Raw genomic sequence first — 15,487 nt, forward strand, 5'->3', positions numbered from 1 at the left:
GTAAGTTTGGAGATGAGTTCAGGATTTGCTCGGTTTTCCTTGCCAACACTTGCATGGAATATTGGTATGTCCGCCTTTCCTTCTCCTCCATCCGCTTGTAGCATGAATTATTTGTCCAACCTCTTCCGCTGTTTCATCCACGGGCATATGTCGACCTCTCTCTTTCACCCACCAGTAGCATGAAACATATATCGACCCTTTCCTTCTGCTCCATCCGCCGTCAGATACTGCGTTCCTCTTACTCGTAAATATGAAGTCGGCAAATATTTATCCAACCTCTTCCTCTGTTTCATCCACGGGCATATATCGACCCCTCTGTTTCACCCACCAGTAGCATGAAACATATATCGACCCTTTCCTTCTGCTCCATCCGCCGTCAGATACTGCGTTTCTCTTACTCGTAAATCTGAGGTCAGCAAATATGAGTCTCCTGCTGAATTCCGGACTCGCCTCATTTCAGCGTCCTAGGATCTGGACGGGGATAGTTGTTGGTTCCATCCCCCGTCAGATACTGTTTGCTGATTCGTGTGACGGCTTGAAGAACTAACAGCGACTGAAGGTTAGGTCTTGGTGGGGCCGAGAAGGTAGTTAAGAAAAGGCGTAGAGCGTACAACGAAAGCTAAATGTACAAAAGAGAGAGTAGTGTGCAACGAACGGATGAAGTACAGCGAAGGAATTAGCGTACAAAGAAAGGGTAGCGTACAGTGAAGGCGTAGACTAGCCTGTATAACAAAGACGTAGAGCATACATCGATGACAGAGTACAAACAAAGGGATAGAGTACAGCGAAGAGGTTAGCGTTCAACGAAGGGGACAGTGTACAACGAAGACGAAATGTAGAACGAAGGGGTAGTGTACAGCGAAGGCCTGAGCATACAGCGGCAGTGTAGCGTACAGCCGAGCGTCACCGGCCAGACTCGAGGTAAAAGAGCTTGGAAGAACGACATGCCTCTCTCTCTCTCTCTCTCTCTCTCTCTCTCTCTCTCTCTCTCTCTCTCTCTCTCTCTCTCTCTCTCTCTCTGGCCCCGCGTCGCCGCCTCGCCTCGCCCGGGTAAAGCTTCTGTCCGCCGTTGACCCTCGTTCACATCCGGCAAGGTTATCGCGTCATTAATGTTTATATGTCAACGAATTCCAAGGCGACGGAGGCCCCAGCAGCGGCGGCCGGCTGTTTTACGCGTTGAAATGGCTTGTTAGGAGCGGCGCGCGGCGGGAGTTATGCGGCAATTTGAGTGTAATAACAAGAGCGAGCGTCTGACTCACCAGGCCGGGAGGAGACAATAAGACGGACGCACGACAAACGACGCGCTCTTTTGACGCAATAATGGCGTAAATATTGCGGCGGGGGAACATGCACGAGGACGGGGGGGGTGGGGGGGGGGGACACACTGGGGACGAGAACTAGGGATGGGGAGGAATTAAGGGACAGGACGCGAGTGGGGGAAACGAAAGAGCGATGTAAGTACGGTACGCAAGGGGGAGGGGCGAGAACTAGGGATGGGGAGGAATTAAGGGACAGGACGCGAGTGGGGAGAAGCAAGAGAGTGATGTAAGTACGGTACGCAAGGGGGAGGGGTGAGAACTGGGGATGGGGAGGAATTAAGGGACAGGACGCGAGTGGGGAGAAGCAAGAGAGTGATGTAAGTACGGTACGCAAGGGGGAGGGGCGAGAACTAGGGATGGGGAGGAATTAAGGGACAGGACGCGAGTGGGGGAAACGAAAGAGTGATGTAAGTGCGGTACGCAAGGGGGAGGGGCGAGAACTAGGGATGGGGAGGAATTAAGGGAAAGGGCGCAAGTGGGGAGAAACAAGAGAGCGATGTAAGTACGGTACGGAAGGGAGGCGAGAACTAGAGGGGAAGTAACCGAAGGAGGGGACACAGGAGGGTAATGAGATAAGGACGAAGGAGGGAAGGAAGTGACATGAGAGGCGGAACAAAGGAGGGATGAAAGATAGTGACGCACGGATGAGGACACAAGGAGCAGCGTTGACAAATTATCGTACTCAACGCATTGCATTTTTGTATTTTCTCACCGATAACTATAGCAAAAGAGAACGAAACCCATCAATATTTAAGAGTTTTAACGCTAACTTTAATTTCCTCTCGTTAGTTGTGTGGTTACGACAGTCTTGGAGCCTAAAAATGATAAATGCAATGTTCAATGTACGACAATTTGGCAACGTTGACAAGGAGGGACACAGGGAAGAGAAATGAGAGGGGGAAACAATGAGAGCAAGGGACAGGGAAGGGACAGGAGGAGATGCAAGAATCGGGGGTGCAAGGAAGGGGACAAAAGGAGAGGGAACAGAAGGAAAGGACATAAGGAGAGGACGAAAGAAAAGGAGACGAAGGGAACCAAAGAAGAGGAACGCCAGAAGGGAAGCGCTAGAGGGGAACCTAGAATAGTGAAAGCAAAAGGGTAATTTAAGAGGGGGTACGCAAGGGGGGTTCCGCGGAGCAGTCAAAGTGTCACAACCCAGAGAGAAGATGGCGCCACTATAAACACTTGCCTGCGCCATGACGGGCTGGGGCCAACTACCATCCAGGCCCCTCAAGAGTGCCTTCCGGCGTTATAGGCGTACACGTAAAAAAAAATAATTAAAAAAAATAAAAAAAACGAAGACAGGACTGAGTTGAGAACGACTCCTGGAGGAACGCGAAACTCTCCAAAGGTCGTCACTGTTTGGGGTGATAGTGATGATGGTGGTGATAGTTGTCTAGATCCTGATGGTGGTGATGACGGTGGTGGTGTTGGATGGTAGTAGTGGTGATGAAGGTCATTTCTCTTGGTGGTGGTGATGGTGGGTGGAAGTGATGATAGTGGTGGTGATGGGAACAGAATGTCATTACTCTTCGTGGTGGTGGTGGTGGGTGGTAGTCCCCCTGCCTCACCACGACGTTCCATCACACCCCCACCGGTCCATCCCCCCCCACCCCCGTCTCACACACACACACACACACACACACACACACACACACACACGAGGGAAAGGTTTTCATCGTGACTGTGTACGTGCCAAAATTTTTAGGTTTTATTATGACCGATCAGGAAAATTTAAACGTTCTAACTTTGACATTTGATTTTTTTTTTTTCCTTGACATATATTTACCCCCCTCTGTACTTAATTATATATTTATGTATTTATTTGTCTATATAAATATTTTCTGATTTATTTCGCGTTTCCTTTTTTTGTATTCCTCTACATATTTTTTTTCTTGCAATAAGCCGCCGGCAGAACCTCGTATCATGGTTTAAAGTGGCTTGGCGTACTGGTGTGGTGTGACGTGATGTGGTCAGGTTTTGCACGATATGGTATGGTATGATGTGGTATGGTGTGGTGTGGTGGGGTATGATGTGGTGGGATATGACAAAGTTGTATAGTGTGGCGTGGAAGGGTATGATGTAGTGTGGTATGATTCAGTGCTGTATAGTATTGCGTGGTATGATGTTGCGTTGTGTGTGGTGTGATGTGGTATGAAGTAGTGTGGTATAATGTGGTGTGGTGCGACTTGGCTTACTAACGTGGCGTGGTGTGGTATGTCTTGGTATATTGATGTGGCGTGTGGTGACGAGTGTTTTTTGATGTGGTATGGTGAGGGATGGCGTGGCATAATACTGGAATGTCTTTGGAGTGGAGAGATGTGGCGTGACGTGGGAGGATGACGTGGTGTGGCGTGGTGAGGGGGGCGTGGCTATATGACGTGAGGTGTTCGTGGAGAGATGTGGCGTGACTGGTGGTGTGACGTAGCGGGGTGCTGGATGTCGTGGTCTGACTTACTAATGGTGTGGTGTGGTCTGGCGTGGGGTGAGGTGGGGTGGGCTGGTGTGACTCGGCTTCCTTATGTGGTGTAGTATGTCATGGTGTGGTATGGTGTGGTGTGACTCAGCTTTCCAATGTGGTGTGGTGTGGTATGTCGTGGTGTGATGGGTGTAGGATGGTGTGGCGTGGTGTGGGGTTAGGTGGGCTGTGGTGGTGCGGTATGCTATGGAGTGACGTGGTGTAGTGTGATGGGTGTAGTGTGGCTTATACTAACTGCGTGGTGTGGTTTGGGGTGAGGTGGTGTGATATGGTATGGCGTAGTGTTAGGTGGGGTGGGATGGGGCGGTGTGGGATTAGGTGGTGTGGTGTGGAGTGGAGAGGTGGGATGTGAGGTGATGTGGCGTGGTATTAGGTGGGGTGGGGTGGGACGAAGGGGGGATAGGTGTTAGGTGGGGTGGGATGGGGCTGTGTGGTGTTAGGTGGTGTGGGATGGGGCTGTATGGTGTTAGGGGGTGTGGGATGGGGCTGTGTGGTGTTAGGGGGTGTGGGATGGGGCTGTGTGGTGTTAGGTGGGGTGGGATGGGGCTGTTTGGTGTTAGGTGGTGTGGGATGGGGCTGTGTGGTGTTAGGGGGTGTGGGATGGGGCTGTATGGTGTTAGGTGGTGTGGGATGGGGCTGTGTGGTGTTAGGTGGTGTGGGATGGGGCTGTATGGTGTTAGGAGGTGTGGGATGGGGCTGTGTGGTGTTAGGTGGTGTGGGATGGGGCTGTATGGTGTTAGGGGGTGTGGGATGGGGCTGTGTGGTGTTAGGGGGTGTGGGATGGGGCTGTGTGGTGTTAGGTGGGGTGGGATGGGGCTGTGTGGTGTTAGGTGGGGTGGGATGGTGTGGTGGTGTGTGCTTATTAATTACATGGTGGTGTGGGGTGATGGAGGTGGGGTGATGGGGGTGGGGTGATGGGTGTGGCGGGGCCCTCACATTAGCGCTAGTCTGGCGGCCCCGCGAGATGTGTTGTCGTGCAATAGTCGATACGCACATTGCTTTTAACGCCGCCAATACAATTAACAAAAATCAGGCCTTTACAGCCACTATTTGCACGGCGTTTATTAGGTGTGAAGCAATGTAATGTTCGCATGCTTTTGGAATCGTTAATGTTACAGCTGCCATGACGACCCGCCTCTGTGTGTGTGTGTGTGTGTGTGTGTGTGTGTGTGTGTTAGAATGGGTATTGTTATGCATACATGCTAAGCCTTATGTGTGATTGAAGTGTTTGTACGTGAAGGGGCTAATTGTATGTGTGTTTGTCGGAGTGTGATAGATAGATGATAGATAGATAGATAGATAGATGAAGAGAGAGAGAGAGAGAGAGAGACTGACTCTGATGGGGCGTTTCAATGTCTGTCCGTTGCAATGATTACCTAAACATGCTTGTGTGTGTGTGTGTGTGTGTGTGTGTGTGTGTGTGTGTGTGTGTGTGTGTGTGTGTGTGCTTGTTTACTGCGTCCATATTAGCGCGAATGTGTTTGTGTTCGTGCGCCTGTCTGTCTCTGTCTCAGTCTCCCAATCTCTCTACCTGTCTGTCTGTCTGTCTGTCTGTATTATTCCATTTCGGTAACTATCAATCTCAGGCTTATCCAGCATCACCACCACCACCGTCTGTCTGTCTGTGTCTACCAATCTGTCTACCTGTCTATGCCTGTCTGTCCATCTATTAATCTATTTCGGTAACTATCAACATATTCTCAGTTCTGTCAGGATTGTGCAGCATCACGACCACCACCATCACCACCATCACCACCACCATTATCTCGATCACTACCATCACCATCACCATCACCACCACCATTATCTCGATCACCACCATCACCACCACCATTATCTCGATCACTACCACCATCACCACCGTCACCACCACCATTATCTCGATCACCACCATCACCACCACCATTATCTCGATCACTACCATCACCATCACCATCACCACCGTCACCACCTCCACATATGTCCTCGTATTATGGCGTGTCGAAGGGTCAGGTTAAGCTCCATTCACACTATCGGTTAATCATCCTCTCCTGAAGTGACCAGAGGGAGAGCGAAGCGTTGGCGTAGCACCGAGTCGTGTTTTCTCATATCCCTAACGGCGAAGAGGAGGAGGAGGAGGAGGAAGTCGGGCTGCGGGCGTTGACCTCAGCCCGGCAGAGGATGGGAGAGACGGGGGATGGAGACAAGGCGAAAAATCCTCGTTATTGTTTCTGCGATTATTTTAGATTATGTTTCAAAGCCCTTAGGAGGACGAGGACGAGGAGGAGGAAGCCAAAAAGAATGAGTTCAAGGAGGAGGAGGAGACATAGGAGGGGGAAAAAGTAAAGTTGCCAGAGGAGGATGAGAACGAGTAGAAAAAAGAAGGTTGATTCACACTACTGAAGCGGAGTGGGGAAAATAAGATGTTTGGTTAGAAGGAGAAGCAGAAGTGGGAGCAGAGGAGAGTTGAATGGGAGATTGTGTGGTGGTAGAAAGAAGAAAAGGATGAGGATGAAGAGACAGATAGAGACAGAGGACGAGGACGAGACGAAGACGAAGAAAAAGACAAAGAAAAAGACAAAAAAAAAGACTACGAAAAAGACAAAAAAAGACAAAGAAAAAGAAGAAAAAAAGAAAAAGAAGAGGAAAAAATGAAGAAGAGGAGCAAGAGGAAGAGGAGGAGAAAGAGAAAGAGGAGGAGTAAGAGGAAAAGGAGGAGGAAGAGGAAGAGGAAGAGGAGGAGGAGGAGGAGCACCCCTGATCCCCACACAGGGTAGGCGGTGGCCGAAGTGATAGCGTACTGGACCCACATTCGCCGCGTGATGGACGACGCGGGTTCGAATCCTCACGCTACCACTCGGATTTTTCAGTCACCGCCGAGTGGCTTAAAACTACCCACATGCTGTCCTGAAGACCACCCATCAACCCGGACTCTAGAGGAAGCCGTCTAAGCGAATCAAGAACGAGTTCCGTGGGGCAGCATGAGCCAATGCAAGATGGCGCCACTATAAACACTCGCCTGCGCCAGAACGGGCTGGGCCGACCATCAGGCCCCACCTGGAAGAAGCCTTGGGCCGACCATCAGGCCCCACCGGGAAGATGCCTACCGGCGCAATAGGCAACAACGTAAAAAAAAAAAAAAAAGCCACAGCCATCATGCCATCAGCGTGGACAGACAGGCTCCGTTCGCCTCTTTGATGAAGCGCATTAATAACTTGATTAATTTGTTTTAAAGCGAGAAAATGAGGATAAAAATACTAAGCATAAAAGTAAAATGCCTGAGTGACGAGCTCTTTTTGGCGCGCGCGTAAACAATGAACCTCGGGAAAAAAAAACTGTTGACGAGCGGCGACGGAATTATTACCGCGCGTTTAGGTACAGTGGATTAAGGCTGAAGGAATTACATGTTCATTTTCTCATTTGATTGGCCGCCTCTTTGTTTTGTTCATTGTGTAATTTGATAAAGTGCAGTGAGTGTGCAAACTCGGTTACGGCCGCCACACTCACTACCCGGGACACTGATACTGGGGGTTGCTCGTCACCAGCCCGGAGTGTGCTCACCGCCGGCAATAGCGCTCGGGGAAAAATACATGAGTGTCTATTTGATGTCTGTTGCTAGTATGTTATTAGCCATTCATTCTTCGTAAAATTAAGGAAATATGTTAACAAATATAAAGTAACAAATTAGAAATACAGTTACCTGGGGATGATTTGTTTGCAGTTGGAAAATTCTGAACGGCTTTTAATTTGTCTTGTGTGGTATTACTCGGGGAAAAATACATGAGTGTCTATTTGATGCCTGTTGCGTGTGTGTTATTTGCCATTCATTCTTCGTAAAATTAAGGAAAAATGTTCACATAAATAAAGTAACAAATTAGAAATACAGTTATTAGTCATTCATTCTTCGTAAAATTAAGGAAATATGTTAACAAAAAATAAAGTAACAAATTAGAAATACAGTTATTAGCCATTCATTCTTCGTAAAATTAAGTAAGTATGTTAACAAAAATAAAGTAACATTAGAAATACAGTTATTAGCCATTCATTCTTCGTAAAATTAAGGAAAAATATTCACAAAAATAAAGTTACAAATTAGAAATACAGTTATTGGCCATTCATTCTTCGTAAAATTAAGGAAGTATGTTAACAAAAATAAAGTAACAAATTAGAAATACAGTTACCAGGGGGATTTTAGATTTGTTTGCAGTTGGAAAATTCTGAACGGCTTTTACTTACCATATATTTATCTCTGTATATATGTATTCATCTATCTATCTATCTATCTGTCTATCTATCTATCTATCTATCTATCCTTTGTCTAGTGTGGTATGGATCCCTGCATCGTGGGGTACATGTCCTAGGAAAGAAATTCTCTTCGACATAATTTTACATTTGTTTAATTTTAAGTTGATTTTGCTGAACGGGGGCGAGAAAATACTTTGGACACTATCAACATGTCAACCAGAAAGGCGGAGACTGGATCGCCCAGGAGCCCCGCAAAGACAGAATTAATGAGGCGCTGAAAACTTTTGTAATTTGGTGTAGTTAAGCAAAAGATGGAGGTCCTCAAAAAATAATCTGTTTTCACACGTAACAAAAGTTAAATCGATACACTGGAGCCAGCGTGGAGACAAAAGCTCCGTTGCCAGAGGTCGTCTTAAATGAAGTGAACTGTTTGCTCCTCCTAATAGATACTAATCCACTGTCTCAAGAGGCGATCAGGAACGCGACGCAACATCAAGGGTTATTATGCCTTGGTTTTGACCTTCATAACAACGCGGAAAAGAGCACAACTGACGCTCCTGTGGGGGGTAACTGTCCTTGCTTAACATTGACACAAATACCAATCTTGAAAACATACACCTTCTTTTTATTTATGTTCTGCTCATAGCGCCGATAGGTTATCTTGAAGGACTCTGGTGGTTGGCCGCAGGGATATATGACTTGCTTGTGTAGGGGGTAACTGTCCTTGCTTATCATTGACACAAATACCAATCTTGAAAATATACACCCTCTTTTTATTAATGCTCTGCTCATAGCGCCGGTAGGTTTTCTCGAAGGACTGTGGTGGTTGACCGCAGAGATATACGACTTGTTTGCCCCATGCTGCCCCCAGTGCCCCTCTTGACCGAAGTTGCTGAAGTTATAGTTGATCTGAACCTCATGTTGGTGACTTCCGCAACTCTATAATAGTTGAAAATTGATCGCTATTTGTGGCAAGCCTCGAACACGGGTCTTCGGGATCACCACGTCAGCCTCGGTGCCTTTCATTGTGCTTCACGGAACAGCATGACGAGGTAGTTTACTGGGAAGCCTGTTATCCGGAATTACAACTTTGGGATGTCAAACACGTGGGGCAGCTTTGTGGCCAACAGCACAACAATCACGCCCTGAATGTCGGTCCATGGCTTTGTGGATGAGGTGCTGCTTGCTGTGTGTGCTGTGTGGAGGTGAAAATGCTGCATGTGATGAATGTGTGCTGTGTGGAAGGACTGCTGTATATACTGAGTGAAGGGAGTGCTGTGTGTGCTGCGCGAGGGGTGTATTGTATGAGCTGTGTGGAGGGAGTGCTGTGTATACTGAGTGAAGGGAGTGCTGTGTGTGCTGCGCGAAGGGTGTATTGTATGAGCTGTGTGGAGGGAGTGCTGTGTATACTGAGTGAAGGGAGTGCTGTGTGTGCTGCGCGAAGGGTGTATTGTATGAGCTGTGTGGAAGGATTGCTGTATATACTGAGTGGAGGGAGTGCTGTGTGTGCTGCGCGAAGGGTGTATTGTATGAGCTGTGTGGAGGGAGTGCTGTGTATACTGAGTGAAGGGAGTGCTGTATGTGCTGCGCGGAGGGAGTGCTGTATGAGCTGTGTGGAGGGAGTGCTGTGCGTGCTGTGTGCCATGTGGAGGTGACAATGCTACATGTGCTCCTGTGGCTGTCATGGAGACGCGTCGTGGTCGTGTCGCCTCGTCGTGGCGGTGGTGGTGTGGCGCGTCGGTGTGGCCCTAATGATGTGACCTCAATACGTTCCGCTGATGGCTGACGTTATGAGAAGCGGCAGCAATTACTTCCTAAATGCTTCACCGCGAGAGGGCGAGAGACACTTTTTTCTCTCATATCCCTCGCGCGTTTCTGACTGATACCGGAACCAACAGCGACGACCGGTGCATAATTTTACTCTCCGGAGCTCCTGTGGGCGAGTCTGACGGTGGTAATATATTTTTTTCAGGGTCGCGTTCGTCGTGCGCGGGTTTCGGCTTTTTGATTAAGAAATGTATGTATTGTTGAGGTCGTTGTACTGATGTTTGAAGGGTCAGATGGATGTAGGAATTGAGATGCATATAGATAGACAAATCCTCGGCTTTGATTAAGAAATGTATGTATTGTTGAGGTCGTTGTACTGATGTTTGAAGGGTCAGATGGAAGCACGAATTGAGATGCATATAGATAGACAGATAGATGGATAGATAGACAGATAGATATTACGGTAGATTAGTAGGTAAGTAGGTAAATTGGTAAGTAGATAGACATAAATTGAAAGTAAATAGGATGATAAACGAAGATAGCTTGATTGATAAATAGGTAGGTAGCGTGATTGACTGACTGACTGACTGACTGATTAATGAAATGGTAGAAGCACAGACAGATAGACAGACAGACAGACAAACAGACAGACAGACAAACGCTAAACACCTCACCGGGTCCCAGCAGGTCACATCCGCCTTACTAATTTCCTTCATTGACAAAAAGTTACATTGCAAAGCTATTTTTTTCTTCTGCCTATCAACTTTAACTCTGTAGATAATGAATTTAACTTTTGTATATGTCCCTTTTTTTTCTCCTCCTCTCGCTTTGGGCAAAACCTTCGGGTCCATTAGCAGTTTTCTCGGCGGTGGGTGTTGGCGCGTCCATTAATTAAAAAAGAAACAAATTGCACTCCCGGCGCCTAATGGACGGTGTATTGCACTTTCAGATAAATCATTTAACACAGAGACTCCATAACCACCTCGCTCAAATATTTCCAGGAACGAACAAGAAATAAAGTGACGGGGTTGCTTCGCGTTCTGCTTTCCCTGAGTCCCTGAGTCTCGACACACGTACAGACGCATGCACACAAAAAGCATTTCTTCCTTCAGTCCTATTCACTTGGCCTCTCCCTCTCCCACGGCTCCGCTGCACACGACTTTCTCCTCTTGCTCATCACTATTCCATCCAGAACCCTTATGCAAGAGTTAACCGGCATCTTCATTCCTTCATTCCTTTCACTGGACGGCTCCGCTGCACACGACTTTCTCCTCTTGCTCATCACTATTCCATCCAGAACCCTTATGCAAGAGTTAACCGGCATCTTCATTCCTTCATTCCTTTCACTGGGCGGCTCCGCTGCACACGACTTTCTCCTCTTGCTCATCACTATTCCATCCAGAACCCTTATGCAAGAGTTAACCGGCATCTTCATTCCTTCATTCCTTTCACTGGGCGGCTCCGCTGCACACGACTTTCTCCTCTTGCTCATCACTATTCCATCCAGAACCCTTATGCAAGAGTTAACCGGCATCTTCATTCCTTCATTCCTTTCACTGGACGGCTCCGCTGCACACGACTTTCTTCTCTTGCTATATTCCATCCAAAAACCTTATGCAAGAGTTAACCGGCATCTTCATTCCTTTCACTGGACGGCTTCGCTGCACACGACTTTCTACTCTAGCTCATCCCTATTCCATCCAAAAACCTTATGCAAGAGTTAACCGGCATCTTCATTCCTTCATTCCTTTCACTGGTCAACTTTGGAACAGCCTTTCTCTGTCTAGATTTCCTTCTGCCTTCGACTTCAACTCTTTCAAGAAAGGAGTATCGAGACATCTAGCTCCATTTGAAATTGCTCTCTTCTGGCCACAATCTCTATTTGCTGTGCAGGAGCAGCGACTGGCAGGCTTTTTTTCTTCGTTGTTTCATTTACCGTAAAAAAAAAGTTGTCAGTCTCCTCGATCTTTGCTAAAGCAGGCAGGTACCAGGGAAAAAAAGGTGGAGCAATGATGATAAAATAGGTAAATCGTCATCTTAATCGTATACTAGCCTGGATTTAAGTTAGGCTTAGGATAAAAAGGTATTGAGTTTCACGGGTTATGGATAATGTCAAAACTCTCCCTCCTCTTCTGGTACCGATGTCAAGAAGAAAACAGACCAAGAGGAAGAGCAACACAGAGAGAAGAAAAAAGACCCACCACAATAGAGCGATGCATACGAAAAAACAATAAAACAACACAGTATCGAAGGCCCAGGAAACATTGGAGGCGGTGCGGTCTGTGCAAAGCCCCTGAGACTTGCACCCTCCTTGCCTACACCTGTGCCGGGAGAGAGAGAGAGAGAGAGAGAGAGAGAGAGAGAGAGAGAGAGAGAGAGAAAGAGAGAAAGAGAGAAAGAGAAAGAGAAAGAGAAAGAAGAAAAAGAAGAAAAAGAGAGAAAGAGAAAGAGAGAGAGAGAGAAAATTTTTATATTGATATTCAGACCACACAGACCCTATGGTCCAGACTGGGTGGTCTGTTCTAAAAGCAAAGTGAAATCCTATTAAATTTAGTGTTTATTGCCACTAAGACTTTGCTTTTCGACTTTATTGAATATCATGTTGGAGGAAGTGGCGGTCGAGGGTTTTTTTTTTTTTTTTAGATTAATTATTCGTACTGCACTGGACCACTGAAGGCGGGAAATTATCACATTCTCGCGCTACAACGTTGGCGAAGAAAAATCTGATGCAGTCTGAATTCATTTGTTTACACTTGAGTTTTGTGCCATTTTTTTCTCGTTCAGAACGCGTCTTTATTTATTTTTTTTTTTTTTTGTCCAGATTCGTAAAGCTACTGAGTATTTTGAAACATTCGATCAGTTTTTCTCCGAGGCGACATTTCTTAAGAGAAGAGAAGAGAAGAGAAGAGAAGAGAAGGAAAGGAAAGGAAAGGAAAGACAAAGCAAAAGCAAACAAAACAAAAAAAAAAGCAAAGCAAAGCAAAGCAAAACAAAAACAAAAAAAGCAAAGCAACAAAAGCAGCAAAAAAAAAAAAAAGCAAGCAAAGCAAAGAAAAGAAAAGAAAAGAAAAGAAAAGAAAAGAAAAGAAAAGAAAAGAAAAGAAAAGAAAAGAAAAGAAAAGAAAAGAAAAGAAAAGAAAAGAAAAGAATGAAAAAAGAAAAAGTAAAATGAAGAGAAGAGAAAAGAAAAGAGAGGAAGGGAACAAAAAAGGAAAAGACAGGAAAAGGGAAAAGAAAGGAGAGGAAGAAAAGAAAACAGGAAAACGAACAGAAGAGAAAAGAAAAGAAAAGAGGAAGAAAATACCGCCATCTCCTTTGTTCCCTCTTTCTCCTTACTCGTCCTCCTATTTCTCCGTCCTCCTCCTCCTCATCATCATCCTCCTCTTCATCATAATCATCATCATCTTCACCCTAAGTACGTATGTTCGCAATTAATCAACCCAACGTAACGAATTAATTACCGTGACGCATTGCAGGAACCGAACATTACTTCAGCGTGACTACAAGAAAAGACTGATTTGAACGTTACCGGACCTCCATACAGCAACTCCTTCAATCAGTCCTGCAAATCACAAAGTCGTCTGATAAACACATTAATTCCCCAAAGCAAACAACCTCGCCATAAGAGGAGAAGTAGGAGAAGGAGGAGGAGTTAGAGGAGGACGGAGGAATCAGAAGAGGAAGAAGTAGAAAAGTAGATAAATGAATTTCTCTTATTTTCTGTTGTTTGACCCTCCACGTTTCCATGCTTCCGTGTTTCCTCGTCCTGGAGCCGAGAGAAAGGGTCCCAGCGGCCTCCTCCTTACAATCTTCTCGCCATCGCTAAGTTCCTGCCTCTCCCTTCCCTCCCTCCCTCCCTTCCTTCCCACCCTCCCTTCCCTCCCTCCCTCCCCACCCTCCCTTCCTTTCCTTCCCTCCCTTCCTTCTTTCCTTCCTTTCTTCCTTCCCTCCCCACCCTCCCTTCCCTCCCTTCCTTCCTTCCCTTTCTTTCTTTCTTTCTTTCTTTCTTTCTTTCTTTCCCACTCTCCCATCCCTCCCTTCCTTCCCTCCTTTCCTTCCCCCCCTTCCTTCCCTCCCTTCCCACCCTCCCTTCCCTTCCTTCCTTCCTTCCTTCCTTCTTTCCTTCCTTCTTTCCCTCCCTTCCTTTCCCTTCCCTTCCTTCCTCCTTTCCTTTCCTCCTTCCCTCCTTCCTTCCTTCCTTCCTTCCCACCCTCCCTTCCCTCCTCCCTCCTTCCTTCCTTCCTTCCTTCCATCCCCCCAGAGAACAGCGCCTTGAACAAGGAGACGCCGCCCTCCCGAGAACGCGCTTAACGCCTTCTTCTGGTCTGCCGAGGGTCGCGCAGGAATTTTGATAACCCGCCCATTGCTGCGTATTGTTTTTTGTGTGTTTGTGTGTATGTGTGTATCTGTTTGTGTGTTTAGCTTACTCTGCCTGTCTGTGTCCGTCTATCTGTCTGTTTGTCTGTCTGCCTTTCTGCCTGTCCGTCTGTCTGTGTCTGGCTCTCTCCACCTCTTTTGTTTTTTTAGTTTTTACATTCTCCTCGTTCTCGTCCTCATTTACCTCCTCCTCCTACTCATCATCATCATCATCATCATCACCATCATCATCATCATCATCATCACCATTACAGTTATCAAGAGCAGTCACATTTCTCCTTTGTCACTTACGTATTTTTCTAATTATTATTATTATTATTATTATTATTATTATTATTATTATTCCTTTACTTCATCCTCCGTTATCCTTACACTTATTTCCTGTATCCTTTCAATCTGCCACCTCCTCCTCCTCCTAGTCAGCCTTTGTAAGTTGGCTTCAGTTTCGCTCCAGTTCGTAAAGTGAATCTCACTGAGCAGGACTACGGGACCGCTTTCGACCTTCAGCCCGACGTAATGGAACACTAAGCTGCCTTTATGGGTTTGCGTAAAGCGCCTATTGTGCATTATTGAGGAAGGGAGAGAGGGAGGGAGTGGAGTGGGGATGGGGCAGGCGGAGAAGGGAGGAAAGAAGAGGGGACGTAGAAGTGGTTGTCTTGATTTAGTCCGACTGTTTTTCGTGTTATCAAAGTTTAATGGTAATTCGTGGCGCATAAGACGAAGCTTGTGTGTATGTTGGGATTGGGTGAGGGAGTTGTGGGGGGGGGGGGGAAATTGCGTGATGGGGGAGTTGCGTTTGGGAGGGTCGTGTGTGGGGGGTTGTGTGGATGTACGTGTAGGGGGGGGTATGTGTGTGGGGAGGGGATATTTGTGTGTGTGTGTTTGTGTGTGTGTGTGTGTGTGTGTGTGTGTGTGTGTGTGTGTGTGTTCGGTGTTAACACACACACACACACACACACACACACACACACACACACACACACACACACACACACACACACACACGCCTGCGGGTTCAGATCAAGGAAAAGTTGTCAACCAGATTGTCGCGACAGACTTCACGGGACGGACGCTTCACTTCTTTTCTCCTTCTTTGGATGTGTTTGTTGTCTTGTTGTTGTTTTGTTTTGTTTAGGAAAGTTGTTACCTCTATTATTTTCTCTATGTTCGTCTGTCTGTCTGTCTATCTCTGTCTGTCTGTCTGTCTGTTTTTCTTTTCCCTGTATGTGGTAGGAAGAAAGCGTACACCTGGATATCATTTTAGTTCCTCTATTTGTGTGCTGGATGACGTGTCCTGATAAAAAATAAGATACCATACACC

The sequence above is a fragment of the Eriocheir sinensis genome, chromosome 46 (assembly GCF_024679095.1).
Source record: "Eriocheir sinensis breed Jianghai 21 chromosome 46, ASM2467909v1, whole genome shotgun sequence".
NCBI classification, from domain to species: Eukaryota; Metazoa; Arthropoda; class Malacostraca; order Decapoda; family Varunidae; genus Eriocheir; species Eriocheir sinensis.